Below are 22,689 nucleotides of genomic sequence, written 5' to 3'. Positions count from 1 at the left end.
TAGAAAACTCTATGGAGTAGTTCTACTGTGGAAATTGTGGTATCAGAAAGTCCGATACACTACATGCTGTTGCACTTACAAGGAGCCCTTGCGTCGTACTGGGTGCTTGGCTGCTAACCCATCAGCCACTCCCGGGGAGAAAGATGTGGCAGTTTGCTTCCCTAAAGATTAAACAAACAAACAAACAAAAAAGCGAACCCTTTGCCTTTGAGTAGATTCCGACTCACAGGGACCCTACAGACCACAGCTTTGGAAATCCCACGGGGCAGCCCTACCTTGTCCAACAGGGTCGCTATTAGTCAGAATTGACTCCACGGCAATGGGTTTTCGTTGCACTTATGATTCATTTTTGCTTTTATATTATTATATATGGGGAGGGGGAGAAGGGATGTTTTTAATAGCAAGAAATGTTTAAAAGTCCTGTAGGAAAAGAATCACTATACTATATGTGGGTGTAGTGTATGCAAGGAAAATTTTGCAATCAGAAAATTTGGGTTTATACCTTGAGTACACTTCATTATTAAACTGATGAAATAGGAAAATTGTTGAACATCATTGAGCTTTTGAGCAATTTTAAGAATATCTTGAATTTTCTTGTTGATATGAATCCCTGCAGCCTTGCACCCCTCTTTGACATTTCCAAATCTCGAATTATTTCTGTTCAAGGAAAGAACAAAAATATATGAAAAATTATCTTGGAAAAATTGTGCTGAACATTTATGACGGTACCTAGAATTCTGAAAAATGAAAGCAAATGGCAGTAAAGTCATCAAAACTCAGGTGTGAATAGCCATTATTTTCCCCCTCTAACATCAGCCTCTTTCTTGACATTCTTTGTTAGGGATAACAGGTAATTTTTTTTTTAATCATTTTGAATTTTTTTCTTCTTTTCCTGTAAGGGTTTTGGTTTCCCAATATCTGTTTTCCACTGGCAACTCCTGAACACTGTCAGGAGAAAATCACATGCAGTGCTCCAACATCAGAACTGCATCAAGTTGCAAAAAGGAACATTAGTACAAAATGAGAATCAACACCAGGATAGGGTCGTTGACTACAGAAACTGGAAGACAGACACTTTGTTAGGTCAGTCAGCCCAACTCAACTCAGATGCATGCATTTTATTTCTTTAAGAAATATTTGATTGGACAAACAGCATCATTGAGTGTTTTATTACCTAACTGAACAAGGATTCTTTTATATTCTACTGAGATGGGAGACAGAGCAAATACCAAAATGAAATTAGCCTTATTCAATAGCTTAAAAGTGAGACCAATGATTAATATATTTTAAAAAAAGGAATGTTATAAAGATTGAAGGAGATCATGCATGTGACCACTGTCTTTCAAGTTCGTGCATGATATGAAACATAAATGTTGGTAGGTCATACTCCATCCTCTCTGCCTCTGGGATTCTCCCAGAACAACATCTACTCAGGTACCATCTTCTCCAGCCAGTACTGTCTAATACAAATACAATGCAAGCTATAAATGAGGGACCTTTGTGCAACTTTAAATTTTCCAGTAGCCACATTAAGCAAGGAAAAATAAGCAAGTGAATTTAATTTTGACAATATACTTTATTAACCTAATATATCCAAAACATTATCAAGCAGTTTAAAAACTGATTTGAATAAGCAATTGATTTAAAAATTATGACTTCTGGTTTCTAGTCTGGCATATAAAGAGCTTGGAAGTCATCTCACCCATCCTCACAACAAGAAAAAAAGCTGTAAAACTAAAAATCAATGGCTTTTCATATATACAACAGATAATGGAGAACACCTGCAAACCACCACCCTGAAAACTGGAGAGAGAAACCGGGTGACACAGAGAATCAGTCCTTAATAGGATCAGAAACCATCACTGCAGCTGGACCCAGCATCAGTTAGAAATAGTTCTTTATTGCTGGAGACTGAATGTGGACTGGCTTAAGAGGGAAAAACTCCTGGAGGCCCAGCATTACAGGGCCCCTGACACTTTTTGTGAGTTTTACCAGGAGAAGCAGCACCAGATTCCCATTGTGACATTCAGAGAAAAATCCCCTAGTTCTTCCAGCAAAGGGAGGGGGAAAAGTAACTGTTTTGCAATAGTGCTCTGTTCTTAACAATTGCCTGCTCTCAAGGGAAACTGCTTTATCAGAGCCTAACCAAACTGCATTTTATCAGACCTAACGCAGGAAAAAGGAATATGCCCAATTCCAGTGCACTCTAGCCTTCCACATACAAAAAAAAAAAAAAAAACCAAACCTGTTACCATGTAGATGATACCAACTCACATAGGACAGAACTGAATTGCTCCATAGGGTTCCCAGGGAGCGCCTCGTGGACTCAAATCTGTAGCCTTTTAGTCAGCAGCCATAGCACTTAACCACTACACCACCAGGCTTTCCTGCCTTCTGCATGGGGAAAGTGAATACCCCAAAAAGCCCCGGCTAGCCTTGGAGGTAGCCTTGGAGGTGGGGGAGAGGAAATACCCAACTCCAGCTCCCTTTCATCTTCCTGTTTCACCTAAGGGATGGGAAAAAAAAAAAAAAAAAGCTGAGAAGGAATTGCGACAGTCACAACTCCTGGGCTAACTAAAAGACTGAGATCTAATTGTAGGATTATACATTTCTTCTCCTCTCCCAACACCTTACCACCAGATTGTGGCTAGTGGCTATCATATTGGACAGTGCAGCATCACACATGTACTTCATGTATTTGCAGGTTTTCTGAACTGGGTATATGTGTTTTGTCTTCATCCTAAGAGGAACTCTGTAATAAACGAACCCATCTTACAATATCTGTACAGACAGATATTCCCAATAGTGTCGTTGTTAGTTCAAAGATTGCTAGAGTTAAATTTTTTAATTTCCATTTTGTTTATGAGGCAAATTAAAAAAAAAACAAAAACTCTTTTTATGAATTCTCAAGAATCTGAGACACCCAGGCTTCTTCAGGAGCAGCACGATGTAACCCATAGCTATATAACTGCAGAAACCAAACAGTGTTTCTGTGAACTGTCCTAATATTGCTTTCACACCATCAAACAGCCAAGATACCATCATAGCATTTACACACACTCACAAAGAGACAAACATACACACATACTTATCAGTTTTGTGTGTGACACTCTAGTGCTCTCCTCCAGTGAAACCTGTCACTGCTTCTTGTTCTTTTTGTACCAAATCCCGTGAGCCAACTGAAAGAACAAGTCTGACAGACAAATCATGTTCTGTCAATTAAAAAAAGGACTCAATGTTATTTTTATGAATATTGGCAACAGCTCAGATATGGGCAAACCACGGTGAGAAGGAACTAATAGACACTAGAAATCTGGTACTAGGAAATGGATTTTTCTCTTAGTCCTTTTATGTAGTTCAGAGAATACAGTCCAAACCATAATAAATCCCAGGGTTCAGAAGCAGTCTGGGAGTAAGCTTTTTTTTTTTTCCTACAAATATTAATAATGAATTTCTATCCCCAAATCTCAAAGCACACTTAGCAGTCCTATACACCCTCCACACGCTTGCACTTCCTGATCACTCACAAACCCTATAAGCTAAGGAATCAGTGCCCCCACTGGTTCCTGATTGCCTTCAGCCCAAAGTAACTGAGGATGCCTCCTAAACCTGAACCAAAAAACAAAAAACTAAACCCATTAAGGTTTCCAGAGATCAGCTGGTGGACTCGAATTGCCGACATTCTGGTTCAGCACCGGAGCTCTTAATCACTGCGCTACTAGGACCTCTAGCCTCAAGGATACTACCAAAACTTTCTAGGATGGAGCAGCTCAGAAAATGCGAGTTATATTTCAGGTAAAGATTAAATATCGGCCTGCGAGGAGGGGGTGTAGCTCAGCGGTAGAGCGCATGCTTTGCATGTATGAGGCCCCGGGTTCGATCCCCGGCACCTCCAATCCTTTTCGCTGCTCCAACACTGTTTAAGCCCGATCTTGAAGAAATACAGATTTAGTTCTCCTAACGTTTTCCATACCATTCCTGCACACATAGGAAGTAGAAACATAACCCGGTGGATTGCCTTGAACGCTCTTCCATTCATGGGCTGTGAGCCTCTGCATCCCCTAAGGTGACTGTGGCAAAGGAAGGCAGGCATTCAGAAACCGGAGAAGAATGCAACGGATTCATTTGAAACACCCGAAACAAAAGAGTGCACACTAACGGGAGGTTCACCTTGGCTCCCACTTTGCATTATTAAAGAGACAGAAAGACAGGAACAGGGCTGAGGAAGGGCCCAGTTTTCTTTAGTGCTTTTTGTTCTCTGGGACAAAGGACGGAGTGAAAGCAGAGGAGCCCATCTTTTGCCTACCGATTTCTCTACCCGTGCTCGGTCTGAAAATGAGAGATGGACGGCCGGCTGGAGGTCCCGAGTCTTTCCAGGTGAGCGAATAGCTTGGACTCTGGGCAAGGTAACGAAGACTGTCACGGAAGTAGAAGAAATAACTAGAATCAGCACATTCCCAAGTGATATTCCATAATACCGATTTTCCTGTATTTCCTTACACAGTCCATTTCCTGGTTGTTTTAAATCTTTAAAGAAAACATTCACTGGAAACCCCAGTTAACATCTTAAGAAGGCAGACCCATAGGAAGAAGCAGGGAAAGGCTTTGCCGTCAAATGGAAAATAGATACAAGTAGTTCCGGACTTACGAATTGGATTTACAACCAATCCCACTTACCACCTTTTTTTCTTTTTCTGAACATCTTACTGTTAGTAATGTGTCCTCCATACTATGTGGCAGCGGTTAGTTTGGTAATGTTATCATTCTTACACCAACCTCCCAAAACAAAGATCAAATTTATAAAGATATTGATTATTAAAGGCAATAATAATGAAAACTGAAGGAAGAAAAAGAGGCATTCGATTCTGAACCGACTTAAGACAGAGTCGTAAGACTACTACACATAAAAGGTGAGTGGAAGACAGGTATGCTGGTTGCTTCTGTTGTAAAGAACAGCCGTTGACGGTCGATCTGATCACATCTGCTTTGTATGACCACGAAACTTCTAGAAATTTCTAGTCCACTTATGGCACATTTTGAAGATTTCTAAAGCTTTATGGTTTCAAAACTGTCTCCATCGCTGCATATATTTTCTGTTGAATTAAAGTGTCTTTGGGAAGACACAGATTTAAATGTTTGTTCCCAGCTCTCCAATCTAACAGTCTATTGTGGGATGTTCTTACTCCTTGATTTTCTTCTCCAAGGAAAATATTCACACCAGGTGGTCAGGACAGAGACTGTCTGGCTTCCAACCCTGATTGGGCGAGGGTGGGCTGCGTTCCTGGGGCCAATTATTTGTTTGTTTTACGATGCATTTCATCAACAGAGGTAATTCGGTCATTTCAGGTATTTGCTCTTTTTTTTGTTATCTACTTGTTCTCTCCAGGCCCTTTAAGCAGACAGTAACACGTTTGCCACAGTTGACACTGCACAAGGGAACAAAGAATGGGGAGAATTAGGGTACCGTGAGCAGAATTCCAAATTCAAGGCCCAACCCTAGAGCCACTGCATCAGCGATCCGTGGTTTCAAGTGCTCGGAGTGATACGGATTGTAAAGCCTGAGAAGCACTGCTCTGAACATTTGAGAAGGAGATGCTAAGCTCCAGGTTTGTGCTTAGTAGGGAGAGTGGCTCCAGGGGTTTGCTGTCTGTTCTCAGGCGATGGCTGTAATTTGCCTTACATCAGGGATTGGAGGGTTCTTCATCTTTTCAAAACCCCCCATAGTTAAGATGATTTTGGAGGTCACACAAAAGAGCCCTTGATTTTTCTGTGGATGAATCCACAATGTGAGCAAAGTGATGCTCTCTAGTCAAACACTTGGAGCCCACTCAATCTTTTTGGGTGTATGTTATGGATTGAATTGTATTCCCCCAAAATGGGTGTTGTAAATCCTAACCTCTATGTCTGGCAGTTATAATCTCATTTGGGAATGATTGCCTTTGTTATGTTCATGAGGCAGGATTAGTGTTGGGTGTGTCCTGAGTCAATCTTTTACAAGATATAAAAGGAGATTAAGCAAGCAGAGATGGGTGAGATAGATGCCAAGCCAAATGGAGATCTCCAAGGAACCAGGAAACAGAAGCTGAAGAGACAAGAACCTTTCCCCAGAGTTGACACAGAGAGAGGAAGGCTTCCCATAGAGCTAATGCCCTGAATTTGGATTTCTAGCTTCCTAAACTGTGAGAAAATTAGTTTTGTTTGTTAAAGCCACCCACTTGTGGAATTTCTGTTAATAGCACCACTAGAAACTAAAACAGCTACAAGGTTCTCAATTTGAAATCCAAGCTTAACAGACTGCAAGTTTCAAAACAGAGACAGAATCATTATCTCCATCCTCACAGAAAGACCCTCAATGGAACCTGCTGCTACTCCGGATGCCACCTAGTGATTTGGCCAATCCTCAGGTCTAGTACCAAGTCGTTAAATCTACAATATGAGGGAATTTTTATTTAAAAATCTTCCTGATGTTAAGCAGGGTTGTGCTCTGAAAGAGATGGCTTTGTAGCTAACTGACCGTTCCTCACCATTCCTGGAGGAAATCCCATCCTTAGCCCATTTCGACTTTGTGCTCCCATACATATCCTTCTTACCATGCCTAAATCACTGTTTTATTTCTGTTTGACCCTTATAAGGGGTTTTTATTGTACAGCAACCTTGGGTTTTCCGGTTCTTCACTCTTCCTAGAACCAGATATAAGCAGTATAGAAATCCATTGCAAAAGTATGGGTGGGCTTCTCCAGAAAAAACATGGATTTTACCAGGTTAGAATTATGTGGAATAAAGTATAGAACACCACTGCCTTTATAAGGACTTAAACCCACTACCTTTAAGTTAAGAGCCTGGTGCTCTACCAACTAAATCATCCAGGCTCCTGATGAGAGTGTTTCTGAAAGCCATATCAAGTTTAAAATATTTGGTTCCTTATTCCTATTTTTCTGAGTTTTTTTTTTTTTTTTTTTAAGACTGGGTGTTAGCTTTTGTCAAATGCTTTTTTTTGCTTCGAATGATGTGATCATGTGGTTTTTTTTCCTTTGTCTGTTAATATGTTTGATTACATTCATTGATTTGAATATATTGGACCAGCCTTCCATCTCTGGAATAAACTCCACTAGGTCATGTTGTATAACTTTTTATGTATTAGTGAACCCTATTTGCTAATATTTTATTAAGAATTTTTGCATCCAGGTTTATTTTTTAGACTGTCTGTCTGGTTTTGGTATCAGAGTAAAACTGTTGTTATTGCTGTTAGGTGCCATGGAGTCAGTTCCAACTCACAGCAACTGTATGTACAACGGAAAGAAATGCTGGTTGGTCCAGCGCCAGCCTCACAATCGTTATGTTTGAGCCTGTTGTTGAAGCCACTATCTCAATCCATCTCATTGAGGGTCTTTCTCTTTTTTGCTGACTGTCTACTTTACCAAACATGATGTCTTTCTCCAGGTACTGGTCCCTTCTTATAAGATGTCCAAAGTGTGTGAGATGAAGTCTGGCCATCCACACTTCCAGGGAGCGTTCTGGCTGCATTTCTTCCAAGACAGACTTGTTTGTTCTTCTGACTGTTCATGGTGTAGTTAATATTCTTCACCAACACCATAAGTCAAAGGTGTCAATTCTTCTTCGGTATTCCTTATTCATTGTCCAGCTTTCGCACGCATATGAGGCGATTGAAAATACCATGAAATGGTTATCTTTCATAGCCTGGGGACTGCTATGGCTGTGTCACATTTCCTAATCCACTTTGCTAATCATTGTGTTTTAATTGGTATATTTAGACCATTTACATTCAATGTAATTATTTTTGTTTCCTGTTTGTTCTCTCCATTTCTCTGTTTTCTTTTTCCCTCTCTTGTTATGAATTACTTGAATTTTTAAAAATTCCATTTCAATTTATAGTTTTTGGTATACGTCTCTGCATAGATTTTCTTTTTTCTTTTTAGTGGTGTAATAGTAAAAAAAAAAAGTATACACACACATATAAGTCACAGTGTGCTGGTGTCATCATTTCACAAGTTAAGGTTAAGTGAACTTATCTCCCTTTTTTTCCATTACCTCCCCCCCATTTATAATGTAACTGTTTTAACTACTTTCATTACATTCATTTAGAACCACATTAGATAGTGTTATACGTTCTGCTTCAACCATCAAACATAATACAGGAACCTTAAAAGGAGAAGAAAAACTTACTGTATTTACTCATATTTTTACTTACCACATTCTTTTTTCTTTCCTGGTGTTCCAAGATTCCTTCTTTTTTATTTCCTTTTTTTCTGGAGAACTTGCTTCAGCCATTCTTTTAGGATAGTTCTGCTGGTGGCAAATCCTCTTAGCTTTCCTCTGACTGAGAATGTCTTAATTTCTCCTTCATTACAAAAGAATATGTATTTTTTTTTCTGGATTGCAAATTCTTTTCTTTCAGCACTTGAAAAATAGACTTGTTCGTTGTGGCCTCCATGATTGCTGATGAGATATTCACTGTCATTCAAATTTTTTTTTTTCCATATAGGTAGGGTGTTATTTCTCTCATTGCTTTCAAGATCTCTTTTTGTTTTACTTTGCTTTTATAGTTCATGAGTTTTGATTGACATACCTGCCTCCCACTCCTTTCAACTGACAGAGGAGCCTCTCTTTCAAAAACTACATAAATCCAAATCTCCAGGTCAGCAGTCTACACAGTTTCAGACTTGGGTATTCCAGTGTTTAGAAAACAACTTCACAAAGCTGTCTCTTGTGTTTTATGTGCCAAGTTGATTCTGACTCATAGCTACGCTAGGGCTGGCAAATTCATCATGTAAACATTCCACATCTGTAAATCAAAAGGTAAACGAAGTTTTAATCAATGTACAAGCAGAACTATACAAGCCTCTTTCTGTGCTCAGTGAAAGACATTACATCTTTTCTAGCTCTCCAAGTCAAAATATCCTTAAATCGTCAAGTTATCTTTCTCTTTGCTATCTCTCGTTTTCATCATCCATGTCTTTTTCCTCTGAATTACTGAAAGGCTTGTCTTCCTGCCTAAAGTGTGACAAAACAGATCTTGGCTGGGTAAACTGCTACCATTTCTTTTTTTGTTCTGGCTGTCTTCAGATTCCTGTAGAGCAAAGAGCAGGGAAAGATGAGTCAAGAAGTGGAACTTCTAGGAGAAGTAACCAGAATACAATGAAGAGCTTCTTTGAATACAAAGAAGGACTTCTTTCTAAGAGAAAAAAGGACGCCTGAACAGGGACTTGAACCCTGGACCCTCAGATTAAAAGTCTGATGCTCTACCAACTGAGCTACCCAGGCCCGTTATGGGTACATAGGCTTAATTTAAATTCATTTTTGTGGACAATGGGTTTTCCATTTCTTGTTCTCAAATAGTCTTCCTCGAATTTACCTCACTGCCAAGAATTTATTGCTGTTGTTGTTGTTCTTGATGTGCTTTAAATGAAGGTTTGCAGAGCAATTTAGTTTCTCATTAAACAACACACATTTTGCGACATTGGTTGCCAACCCTGCAACATGTCAACGCTCTCCCCTTCTAGACCTTGGGTTCCTCATTTCCATTCATCCAGCTTCCCTGTCAGTTGTTGCCTTCTCATCCATCCTTGCCCCTGGGCTGGTATGCCCATTTAGTCTCTTATATATGGTGGAACTGCATGTATTATTTTTTGTTTTATGGGCCTGTCTAATCTTTGGCTGAAAGGTGACGGGAGTGACTCCAGTACTGAGTATCCAGGGTTTCTCCAGTCTCTGTCTGATCCATAAGTCTGACCTTTTTTTTGGTGTGAGTTTGAATTTTGTTCTATATTTTTCCTCTGCTCTCTCCGGGACCCTCTATTGTGCTCCCTGTCAGAGCAGTTGGTGGTGGTAGCGAATCACCATCTAGTTGTGCTATTACCAAGATTTTGTTTGAAGTAAATGCTGTCATCCCTCAGAGCATTTCCCTTCCTTCTCTCTTTGCCTTGTAGCTCTAGATTTTCAGAACCAGAGTGATGACCCCTAGACAAAGCACTGCCAGGTTCCAGACCACACTGCAAGACCCAACCGACTTCATTTCTTACCAAGTGTTGTGATTTTATACTTTTGTTTCTTATTTCCCCACCTGCACCTATTCTTCTTGGAGCAATACTCACGCTAGTCTTCTTCATATCCCTCTGCATTGTCTTCTATGCAGCCTTGGTAGACAGACGATGAAAGAGTTGAAGGAAGGAGAATCTGAAGACTGATGAGAACGTTCCATAATGGTGGGCAGGCAAAAGAGCCTGGATTTAATCTTCTGCATCTCTGTACTTGTTTTTCTTAATGATGCAACTTCTCTACCATGCTCACATCCAAAAGAAAAGGATAACTAGCTTGATGAATTAATGCACAGTAATTACATTTTTTTAATGTATTTTTTAATGTATCATTAGTACATACCATACAGAATATGTCCTAAGATAGTTCATTGGTTTTGGTATAAACCTAGAAAAAATACTGTACAGGGAATACGGAAACAAATGGGGAAGTTTTGGGGTGAAGGAAAGACTAAGCTCTCTGGGGAGGAAAAACAGCAAGAGACATGGGAAAAGACTATTATTTCTTGCAAATAACTTGGCACTTCCAAGGAACCAAGACTATGTGAAAACTGAGAGAATTTTGTAATTGCTTTACTTTAGGAATTTGTGGATTTCTCATCTTCCCTACTCTAGCAACGTACAAGACATAGTTGAGGGTGGGACACACAAAATTGCCTTGGATTGTTTTGTGTATCAACATAAAGAAGAGCTATGGAATGACTTTTAAGCAAAATACCTGGGGGGATAGCATTTCAATGAGACAAGGACCCCTCCAAGCTATTTTGGCTCTCTTCTCCCCTTTTCAAGTAGCTTGAAAGTCACCAAATTGCACCTCAGACATCAGGACCATTCTCCCAGGGAGGTTTCGGGACCCACAACCCGGGCCCACCTGCATATTGGATGATTCTTCTACTTGTTGATAGTGGATCAAGTTGTGAAAATTTATGTTATGAATGGATTATAATAAAATATTTTTCTGGCATTAAAATTAGGCATTTCCAACACGGGAAGCTCTTGTTTGAACTTTCAGACCTTTCTCCCTGAAGCAACGCCATCTTTGAGATGGAAAAATTCCAAGAATACCAACCTGTGGTGCTCCTCTCCTCATGCTGACATCTGCACCCCTTTATTGCAGAGTTTAGTTCTTGACTCATAATTCTCCACTCAAAAGCATCATTATTATCAGTGATGAGAGCTCCCTGGAAGAAATATGTCACTTCTGGTCGTTATGAGTCAGAATCAATTTGAGGAGCAATGGATTTCAGGGGACATCTCACAATCTCACAGTTCATTAATTCTAAGTAATTGTTTCCAGGTGATATTTGATTCTATTTTTGAATGTTGTTAAATTTTCTTACAATTGAGAAGTTAAAAAAAAAAAATTGAAAACAAACCAAATGCTTTCTAGCAACACTTTCACTTTCCTATTTGGACTACTTCTTCAGTGTATTGGTCACATGGCCCGATGGATAAGGCCTCTGATTCCAGATCAGAAGATGGAAGATTGGGGTCTTCTTGGTGCCTTGTTTCTTGTTTGACAAGAAGTAGAAGGTCCTTGAACTGACTTCCAATGGCTAACTACAGAGTTGTTCCTGGAGTTGAGGGCTGGGGTTTCAGTTAAGTTTCTCCTTTCACATATCAATAAACAAAAACTCAAACCAAACCAGAGCAGTTAAGGTTGAGGAGATTCCGATTCATAGCAACCCTGCACGACAGAGTAGAACCACCCTACAGGGTTTCCAAGGTTGTAAACCTTTATGGAGCCGACTGCCACATCTTTATCCCGTGGAGCAGCTGGTGGGCTCAAACTGCCAAGTGCTTAAGCACTGCGCCACCAGGGCTCCTCAAAGATCAATACCCATTGCCGTCGAGTCTGTTCCGACTCATAGCGACCCTATAAGGCAGAGTAGAATCGTCCCATAGAGTTTCCAATGAGTGCCTGGTGGATTTAAACTGCTGACACTTTGGTTAGCAGCCGTAGCTCTTAAGCACTAGGCCACCAGGGTTTCGCGAAGATTAATAGCTAACATTAAAGAGTTTTTGGAAACCTATAATGGGCCAAGTCTCAAAAAGACAGGGGAAAAAACCTATGTACACACTAACAGTCATCATACTGGATTTGGTCAATTATACATTTTGCCATTGGCAGCGAGCCACTAAAAGTACTGCATAAAGAGTTGTTACCGAACTTATAGTGACCCTGGTTTGCCTGGCTTACAGTTGTAAACTGACCTTACTAATGCTAATATATTTCCATTTGTCCTTAAACTAGTCCAAATCAGATTTGGCTTGCCCCACATGCACAGAAGGGTCAGCTGTGACTGCTAACTGACCTCAACAGAAGGCACAGAAACAGGATGAACAAATCAGAAGGAAATCATCACCCTGACCCTATTTGGAAGAGGGAAGTCAGACAAGAACCACATTACTTCCTGTTTCCTGCCCACCTTCTAGAGTTTTCCCTCCACAGAACACCTGCTTGGCTGCCATCTTGCTGCCCAAATCACATATGAGCCCTGGTTCCCCTGCTTGGTGAACTGTATCTGAGGAACTTCCTCCCTGATCCATGCATTGCAATAAAGTTACTTTCTCTATCTCAAAGACCAGTGTCCAGAAAATTGGCAAATCTTAGTGCACTAGACAAGGGCCCACCTTTCTGGGTTCGGTAACACAGTCTTGCTCTAGGATTGGTAGATGGTAGCCAAAAAAAGGACGTAAGTAGTAGAAGAGCCCACTGTAAACAAAGAGGTCCTCTGGAGAAAATTAGCTTTCAGAAGGCTTCTAACAAAAAGTTAAAATACGTGTGTGTAGTGGTAATGGGGTTATTAATCCTGAAACTGCCCTTAAAATCTAGACCCTCACAGTGAGAGTCTGATGCTGAACAACTGAGCTACCAAGGCTCAGGGATCTAAATTTTCCTGAGAATTTACTCAACATGAATACAGTTGGCTATTCTCCGTTCTTTACCTTGCATTGTAAGCATAGCACACCAGTATTTGAGAAGCTCAAGGCAAGAACTTCAGGCAGATCCCCCTTCTGCATTCCCTACCACCACCAGTGGAATTTCCTTTGGCTGTCTCAGAAGTCCCCAATATCAGGGCTTCTGCACCCCAAACAAAAACAACTGCAAGTCTGCCCTCAAGGTGCGCAGCTCCTCTATCCCATGACTGCAAGACCGGCTCTAAGTTCTCATAGCCACCATCTTGGACAAAATGAGCTGGAGTTTTCTGCAAAACAAATGATCTCAGCCCACTTTCCTTAGACAGAAGCTTCTTGCTACCTGTAAACTTAAAGAAAGCACAAGGCAGATGGAGAGCTCAGAAATGTTTTGCCTCATCAACCATCCAAAATCCTTTGCATCCACAGAGATCTGGGTCCAAGCCCTCTTCCACCCACTTCTCTTCTTTTTTTCTCATTTGTGCAGTAGCTATCTTCCTTCCCAGCATCTGCTGCCTCCCTTTCTTCATCACTCAACACATCACTCTGCCCCTTCTACTCATCTTTCCCCTCCCGCTTTCTTTATGTCCACTGCCTCTCTTCCTGGGTGATGTTTCTTTCCCCAGGTTCCTTACTCCCCATCTGAATTTATAAGCCAATGCTTCCCAAATCTACCTGATGATAAAAATCACCTGGGGACCATTTTAAATTATATAGATTTATGTCCCCACCTTATCTCAATCCAATCAGGAGCTGGGCAGTGCACCTAGGAAACCATATGTTTATAAGGTTCTCAGGCTATTCCCAAGCTTTGGAGTCACTGAAATACAGCCTATACCATTTATGACCCTTATATCTTTGTGTTGGAGGATTATTGGTGTTTATCATATTACCTTTTAATATCTTTCTGCCCTTAAGTGCCAAGCTCAGCAAGTGTTCCTTGCACCAGCTGAGCCTCATTCAGGTTTTGCTGAGCTGGAGGAGAGGTTAGTTGCGCGAGGAAGGAACCAGAGAGTTGATGTAAGTGTTTTTCCATTCTTCAGGAAGGTATGGACCTCACGCAGGCAAAAAAGAACCACAATAAAACTTGTAAGACCAGTTGCCATTGAGTCAATTCCAACTCATAGCGACCCTATAGGACAGAATAGAAATGCTCCACAGGGTCTCCAAGGAGCAGCTGGTGGATTTTGAACTGTTGACCTTTTGGTTAGCAGCCATACAACTCCATTGCTCTTAACCACTGTGCCACCAGCGTCCCAAAACTTACAAGAGAGAAGATAAAAAGATTTAGGATTACAGGCAGTTCCCTGGTTAAGAGCTTTTAACTTACTTACAACCCACAGTAACGAACCAACCCCATAAAGCATATTGTGTTAAAAATGTGAGGTACATATATGATGGTTTATAATAACAAACAGGTGCTACTTTTCGATGTGCATCAAAACATTATTATTATTACAATGCGTTTCTCTTTTCTCCAAACCCTGGTGAAGTAGCGGTTAAGAGCCATGGCTACTAACCAAAAGGTCAGCAGTTCAAATGCAGCGGGTGCTCCTTGGAAGCTCTATGGTGCAGTTCTATTCTGTCCTATAGGGTCTCTATGAATCAGAATCGACTCGATGGCAACTGGTTTAAGATGTTTTAGTGTATCTGGAAGTGTGTCTTTAACTTTTTTTTTTTTTTTTTGGCTATGCATCCATTACCTTAAATTAATGCAATTTTCCATCATCATGAACAAAATTTCAGTGCTCTGTTACACAATAACTCCCCCTTTCCCTTCTCTCCCACCCCTGGTAACCACTAATAAGCTTTGGTCTCTATACATTTGCTTGTTCTTTTTTTTTTTTTGAACTTTAGATGAAGATTAAACAATTAGTACACACGTTGTTGTATGACATTGGTTAACAACCCCACAGCATGTCAACATTCTCCCTTCTCAACCCTGGGTTCCCTATTACCAGCTTTCCTGCTCCCTCCTGCCTTCCAGTCCCTGCCCCAGGGCTGGTGTGCCCCTTTAGTCTTGTTTTATTCCATGGGCCTCTTCAATCTTTGGCTGAAGGGTGAACCTCAGGAGTGGCCTCATTACTGAGCTGAAAGGGTACCTGGGAGCCATACTCTCAGGACTTCTCCAGTTTTTGTCTGACCAGCAAGTCTGGTTTTTCTTTTTGAATTAGATTTTTGTTCTACATCTTTCTCCAGCTCTGTCTGCGGGACCCTGTATTGTGGTCCCTGTCAGAGCAGTCAGTGGTGGTAGCCAGGCACCATCTCATTGTACTGGACACAGTCTGATGAAGGCCGTGGTAGACGTGGTTCATTAGTCCTTTGGACTAATCTTTTCCTTGTGTCTTTAATTTTCTTCATTCTTCCTTGTTCCCAAAGGGGTGAGACCAGTGGAGTATCCCAAATGGTCCTCACAGGTTTTAAGACCCCAGATGCTACTCACCAAAGTAGAATGTAGAACATATTCTTTACAAACTCTGTTATGCCAAGAGAGCTAGATGCTCCCTGAGACCATGGTTCCTGCAGCCCTCAGCCCTGCAATTTGGTCCCTCAGGGAGTTTGGATGTGTCTGTGGAGCCACCATGGCCTTGCCTTATACAGGTTGTGCTGGCTTCCCCAGTATTGTGTACTGTCTTACCCTTCAGCAAAGTTACTGCTTATCTATTGTCTATTAAATGTTTTTCCAACCACATCCCTCCCCTCCCTCGTAATCACCAAATATTGTTTCTTTTTTTATTTAAACCTTTTCATGAGTTTTTATAGTAGGGGTCTCATACAATGTTTGTCCTTATGTGATTGACTTATTTCACTCAGCATAATGTCCTGTGCTGAGTTCCTTTTGTTTGTGGATTTGTTTTTATTGAGACTTTATGTTTTTCTTCTTTATTTTGATGAGTAGGTTTGTTAGCTTTCTTTGTGGCTACCTTGAAATTTACCCTTCCTAGATTTGAACTAGTCTATTATTACTTGGTATGGCCTTGCCGTCCTCTCCATTCGAGAGTTCTATAACTATAACATTTATTCCCTCTTTTATTGTTCTGACATTGTTGTCCCTTACAGATTAACCGCTCTGGTTCCCTGTTGCAATTGTTTTGGTTTTGGATAGTCCTTGAGAGTTCATTTCCTAGTTTGGTACCTGGCTGATACAATCTTGCATCCTAGATTCAGGCTGTGGCCTGATGTTGTTTGTTCTCAGACCGAAGGACTTCTTCTAAGCTCTTGTAAGTTTGGTTTGGTTTTTACACATTTCCTTAATTTCTGTTTATCTGGAAATGTCCTAATTTCACCATCATATTTGAACGGAAGTTATGCAGGACATATTATTCTTGGCTGCCAATTTTTTTCTTTCAAGGTTTTATATATTTCATCCCATTGCCTTCTTGCCTGCATGGTTTCTACCAAATAATCAGAGCTTAGTTTTATTGTTTCTCCTCTGTATGTGACTTTTTGTTTTTCTTGGGCTGCTTGAAGGATTTTTTCTTTGTTTTTGGTTTTAACGAGTGCGATTATGATATGCCTTGGTGTTTTTCTTTTGGGCTCTATCCTATATGGGGTTCATTGAGTTTCTTGGATGGTCAGTTTTTCAGCATTCATAATATTAGAGAAGTTTTCTGTCAGCAATTTTTCAATGATTGCTCTGTGTTTTCTGTTTTCTTTCCCTGTTCTGGAACTCCGATCACTCACAAATTTTTGCTTTTGATTGTATCCCACATAATTCTCAGGGTTTCTTCATTCTTTTTTCTGATTTTTTCCTCAGAGTCGTATCCAAGTGTTTGTCTTCAATTTTGCTGATTCTATCTTCCATCATTTCAAACCTGCTCCTCAGCCCTTTTATGACACTGTCCATTTCTGAAATCTTCTTGTTTATCTTTTGGATTTCTAATTGTTGTTTTTGTATGACTTCTAATAGCAAATTTATTTTGGCATTTTGTTCCTGTATTGCTTTCCTGAATTGTTCCATTTTTTGGTCTGTATTTTCCATGAATTTATCTATTTTTCCTTCATTTTTGTCTGCTTTTTGCTTCAACTCTTGATTGCGCTGAATGTTAGAGACTTGAATTCCCTTTCAGGTAGTCCTAGTGCCTTTTCTTCTACTGGAAAGTCATCTTTTGTTTTATTTTGGACACCTACTGGACCCATCCTGTCCTTTTTTTTTTTTTTTTTTTTTTTTAAGGTTTGACATCTTCTACTGTCTTGGGGACATTCAGTAGATATTTTCTTCATTCTCGAGCATAGATTTTTTTTTTTTTGTCCTGCTTTTTAGTTTTATTTGGTTATGTCTGGGCAGGCAGGCTGTACATTCTTTGTTGTTTGCTTCTCTGGTCACAGTACTTTTCACCTCCCTGTCCGATGGGCAGGGTCAGTCAGCTATGGTGCAGCAGGGCAGGTCCAGCTGAAGGGGAGGGGCTTTGATGGGTTGTTTGTGGCACCTACTAGGGCTAACAGGGCTGGCCAGTAATTAGCGCTGGGCAGGTTCCAGTAGGCTATGGCTGTGCTGCTCTGGGATGTGATGTTCAGTGCATGGTGCAGGTAGGCAGGAAAGAGGGAGGAGGTTGTGAGGTGTGGAGCTATTAGGGGTGTGGGAAAGAGGAGAGAGAGTAGAGAAAAACAGGAGCCAAAAACAAACAAGGAAACAAAGAAAGAGAGAGAAAAAAGGGTACTAAGGGAGCTTGCTGTTGGAGTGGAGAGATGAGAAAAGCAAAAAGAAAGAAAAAAAAACTAGTTAAAAATTTGGAAAAGAAAAGCCCCCAGGAGTCCCGGAGTCCCACTGGTGGGGCTGCTAAGACCAGAGAAGTGGCCCCTAGGCTGCGCAGTAGAGGGGATATTGATGTCACACAACACCAGGTATTCAGGAGACAGGAAAAGATGATGAATGTAGCGTGATGAGAAATGAAGATACACAGAAAAGAAAAAACAGAGAGAAAAGAAAAAAAAAAAAGGAAGAAGAAAAGAAAGGCCCTCAGGGATCCCACCTACTCTGCTGCACAGATTGGGGGAGTGGCTCCTAGGCTGTGCAGTGCAGCCCGGCTAGAAGGGGCTCCCAAACTGCGAAAAGAAAAAGAAAACAAACAAAGCAAAATAAGGAAAAAAAAGAAAAAAAAGAAGAAAAAAAAAAAAAGCCCCAGCGATCCCACCAGAGTGGTGTCGCGGGCTGGGAGAGTGGTTCCCCAGTGGAGCGTGGCTTCACAGCCTTTCAAGAAGAAGCAAAGATGGCACATGGAGCCAGGTGTTCCAGAGAAAGGAGGGAGAGGTGGTAGGAGGCACAAAAGAAACCAAAAGAGAAGGAAAAAAGCAACACCAGCACAGGGGCGACCAGTGTGGGAAGGGCGAATCCAAGCAGCCTGAGGCCAAAGCAGTTGCCTCCCGGCCAAGAGACTGCGGCTGGCGGGAAGCAGAGGAGGCTGAAGGGGGGGGGGGAGAAGGAAGGGGGGGGCTAGGAAAGCTAATATCGCTCCTTACCGGGTGCTCTGTCTCTTGCTGGGAACTTCTGAAGCTGCTTTTCTGTACTCCCTGTCTGCTAATCTCCGACGTGGGTGGGCGAATCCAAGTGGCACGGACGCTGCACTTCCCGGCCGGCTGAGCCACCGCAGCCAGCCAGCAGGCTCGGAGGTGGAACAGCGAGGAGAGAATGGGGTGGGAAAGTGTGTATCGCTGTTTACCGGGTGCTCTGTCTCCTGCTGGGAGTTCCGGGAAGCTGCATTCCCTTGCTCCCTTTCTACCAAACTCCAACAGGAGTCCAAGATGGCAGATACGTGCTGTTAGCTGATAGGGCCCTCCACATGCAACTCGCCTTGCTCTCTGTCCCCTGTCAGTTTCTTATTCCATTCGGTCCTTAGCTGAGTCTCTTCGTTTGGCACTTCAGGTTCCAGGAATGACGTTTGTCTCTGTTTTACTTAGTTTTTCAGGTCTTTGCTGTGGAGGGACGACCTGGCGCTTCTGTCTATGGCACCATGTTGGCCGGAAGTCTCTCTTTAACTTTTTAATGCATAGACTATATACTGAACTATGTACTAAAACAAACATTTGACTAACTGACGTTAGATATGAAACATATCTAACCGTTTTGACTTATGTACAAATTTGGTTTAAAGACAAATTTAGGAACGAAACTTTCGTAATCCGGGGACTGCCTGTATATAACACGGTGTTCGAACAGCTCTCAGATCACATTAACGTCCTATTTCACAGAACATATCATCGATCTTAAGCAACTCATGGGCGCCGGTGGCACAATGGTTAAGAGCTCAGATGTTACCCAAAATGTCGGGAGTTCCAATCCGCCAGCCGCTCCTTGGAAATCCTATGGGGCAGTTCTACTCTGCCCTATAAGGTTGCTATGAATCGGAATTTACTGGACAGCAACGGTTTTGTTTTTAAAGAAACGCATGGCTGTACTACAAAGTAGGCGGATTTGAACCATAGATAGTTATTATGCACAGTTCTCCAAATTCAGAGTGTCAAAAAGCCTGTTGCCCTCAAGTTGTTGCCCACTCATAGCGACTGTACAGGACAGAGTAGAATTGCCCCATAGGTTTTCCAAGGCTGTAATCTTTATGGAAGGAAACCTAGTGGCACAGTGGTTAAGAGCTCAGCTGGATGACTGAACCAGGTTCGAACCAGTTCAAAGCCCTGTTTCAAAACCCTATGGGGCAGTTCTACTCTGACCTATAGGATAGCTATGAGTTGGCATTGACTCCATGGCAATAGGATTTTTGCTTTTTAACAGACCTGAAATTACAAAAGACTTTATAAATTTCAGGAAGGATATCTAAGGATAATGCAGAAAATAAAAATGTTATTCAAAGTCTGGGAAAAAATAAAAAGAGCTCCAAGGCGGAAAGATATGACAGTGTGATTCCAGAAAGATTTACAGCCTTGGAATCCCTGTGGGGCAGTTCTACTCTGTCCTGTAGGACCTCTGTGAGTCAGAATCCACTCGACAGAAATGGGTTTAACCATTTGGAATCTGACTGCCACACCATTCTCCTCCTGGTGGGTTCCAATTGCCCACCTTTCAGTTAGTAGCCTAGTGTTTAACCACTGCTTCACCAGTGCTACTTTCAGGGTGTCAGCAGGGCCACGTTTTCAGAGAAGGCTCTAGCAGAAGACAGTTTCTTGTCTATTCTGGGTTCTGATACCCTAGGTGTTCCTTGGCTCACACCTGCAGTCTAACAACATGACCATCTTTCCTCTGTCTGTTGTCTTTTCTCCTCCTTTATAAGAACACCACTCAGAAGGGATTAGGGCCCACCCTAATCCAGTATGACATCACATTGACTTAACTGATTATACCTTCAAAGACCAAATTTCCAAACAACATCACATTCACAGGTATGGGGGTTAGGACTTCAACATATCTTTTGGGGGGACACAATTCAATTCATATCACAGCTGTATGTATATACCATAGATTATTCAAACAGTCCTTGATTAATGGACATGTGGTTTATTTTCAGTCTTTTTCTATTAAAAATTTAAACAAATGAGCCACATTCATATTTCATTTTGTATTTTTACACATGTGTGTTTGGAATTGATTGCTAACAAAGGGTTTGCTGGATGGCAGGATAAATCTAAATAGCTTTTTGCTAGCTACAGCTGTGTAAGTTTTGAACCCGTGCGTATCACATAGTAGAAGTTCAATAAATATATGTCGGAGAAAAAGAACTGGCATGATTTAATGCAAAACCTTACATGAAAAGTTATTTAGGGCATATCACTTTTCTTTTGGGAGTGGGAATTCTGCAGCCACAACTGTTTATGATTAATAGAATCAGAATTTACGGTATAGTAAGTGCGGTAGAGAATTTAGGGGTAGCGGGTAATAAACAGGGCAGCCCTAGTGTGCAGTGGTTGAGAGCTACGGCTGCTAACCAAATCGTCAGCAGTTAGAATCCACTAGCCTCTCCTCGGGAGCCCAATGGGCAGTTCTACTCTGTCCTAATGGGTCGCTATGAGTCGGAATAGACTGAATGGCAACGGGTTTATGGTTTTTGGGGGGGGATTTTTTTTTTTTTTTTTAGAGAAAAGGTTGGTTTTTCATGGAGAGGAAAGACTGAGGCCTTACTGGGACTCGAACCCAGGATCTCCTGTTTACAAGACAGGCGCTTTAACCAACTAAGCCATAGGGCCCACGCTCGCGTATAGGTTAGTGCTCGATGTGTTCTGTCGGATTAGATGAACTAGTCCTGCTACAAAATCTACACGATCGAACGCAGTTTACTGAGAGAAAATGGGCAAACTCCAAGAGGACGTTTTGCTTACTGACATGTGCTATAAAATAAAGCAGGAAAAGTTTCGGGCAACTTGAGTGTCAGGGCCAATAACACTTCAATTAGTCCAACGATAACCCTCAGTAAAAGTCGAGGCAGCCTGGGTCGTTCTAAATGGAATGAAGTTTTCTAAAAACAAAACTTCGCAGTTTACTGCGCCTCATCTTTTGTAACTTAGATTCTTCGTTCGAACCCCCAGAGTGAGGGTGTCTAACAAAGGAACTCCACGGAGACATTCAAACCTCCAGGTAAAGCATCATTTGCACACCCAGCAAGCAGTGAGAAGGCTTTTTCCAAGTTTCCAAAACTTAGGAGGGTAGAATTCAGCTACAGAAGAAAAAAAAAAAAAAGCTACAGTCTCCCTTAAAATCTTCGCTCCCTTAAATCCCACGATACCAAAATTGAGCGCTGTGATGGCTCTAATCAGACAACCAGAGGTGTAGAGCCCGTTGGAAAAAGGGGGAGGCGAAGTGGGGCCGGCTGGCTACATAGGGTTCCTGGATCCAGGTAAAGTCCTCCTAAGGTGAAGAGCCACCACCACCGCTGTGCCCTGTACTCCCCCAAGGCCTAGTTTCAAGCGAAGCAGGTGATCGGCTCGCAAAGAAAGTAACTTCCTCTCGTCTCTAACTTGGGCCTTGCACCCTCAGGTGACCCTCGCCCTCGTTCCCGGTTGCATACCTCCTCCGAGGACGCTCAGAGGCCCGGGTGGACTGGCTGTGAAACTGAACGCAGCTCTGCGCCCCCAAGAATGTTTCGCATGGTTTTGTAGCAGGGCTGTGAGAGTCGAGTTGAGGCTGCAGGGCCCGGGGCCCCTAGGACACGCGGGGACTGAAATGCCTTGGGGGATGAGGGGGGCAGGGCAGGGAAAGGGAGACCCAGGGACTCCACCAAGCCTGCGTTGGTGGGGTGAGAGAGCTGGCAGGAAGCGTCCTCTCAGGGCCGGGGGAGGAATCCAAGACACGCGTCTACAGCAAACTGATGCCCGCTCTGAGATCTGGGAATTAACACCATAACACATTTCAGCAAAGTGGAAGATCTGTTTGCACAACAAGGGAACTCACACACGCATACATGTACACACGACACACACACTCACAGACACAATCATGACTGGGTTTCCAGGTGGTTGTGGGGGGCTCCTCTGTTCTGTGGCTGCAGACGTAAAGAATAACTTCCCGCTGCCCACTCCGGACCCCTAAACGCAGCTGATAAGAGACTTCCCCTCTGCCTGATCACGGTCCTGGTGACGAGACAGCCGTGGTGATTTTTAATCATTTTCTCAAGATTAATTTCTATTTTTCTCTTCTGGAGTTTAATGGATTTTATCCTTTCTGCGTTTACACTTTATGTTATCCAGGTATCATTAACCAAAAAAAAAAAAAACAAAAAACAAAAAACAACCAAACCCAGTGCTGTCGAGTCAATTCCGATTCATAGCGACC

The 22,689-nt window shown here is 41.9% G+C and overlaps 3 non-coding genes across 3 annotated transcripts; 1 reads left to right on the top strand and 2 right to left on the bottom strand.

Annotated features, from left to right (window-relative positions):
• The first annotated feature begins 3,823 nt into the window (after positions 1-3,823).
• On the top strand, positions 3,824-3,895 carry TRNAA-UGC (transfer RNA alanine (anticodon UGC)). Its single transcript has one exon. It is a non-coding gene; the product is annotated as a tRNA-Ala (tRNA).
• A 5,314-nt stretch (positions 3,896-9,209) lies between these two features.
• On the bottom strand, positions 9,210-9,282 carry TRNAK-UUU (transfer RNA lysine (anticodon UUU)). The gene has a single exon. It is a non-coding gene; the product is annotated as a tRNA-Lys (tRNA).
• Positions 9,283-21,033: 11,751 nt separating this feature from the next.
• TRNAT-UGU (transfer RNA threonine (anticodon UGU)) lies at positions 21,034-21,107 on the bottom strand. The gene has a single exon. It is a non-coding gene; the product is annotated as a tRNA-Thr (tRNA).
• Positions 21,108-22,689: the final 1,582 nt, after the last annotated feature.

Source organism: Loxodonta africana, chromosome 1 (assembly GCF_030014295.1).
Source record: "Loxodonta africana isolate mLoxAfr1 chromosome 1, mLoxAfr1.hap2, whole genome shotgun sequence".
NCBI classification, from domain to species: domain Eukaryota; kingdom Metazoa; phylum Chordata; class Mammalia; order Proboscidea; family Elephantidae; genus Loxodonta; species Loxodonta africana.
Note: the sequence above shows the minus strand (reverse complement) of the source record. Positions and strands in the feature narration are given on the sequence as shown.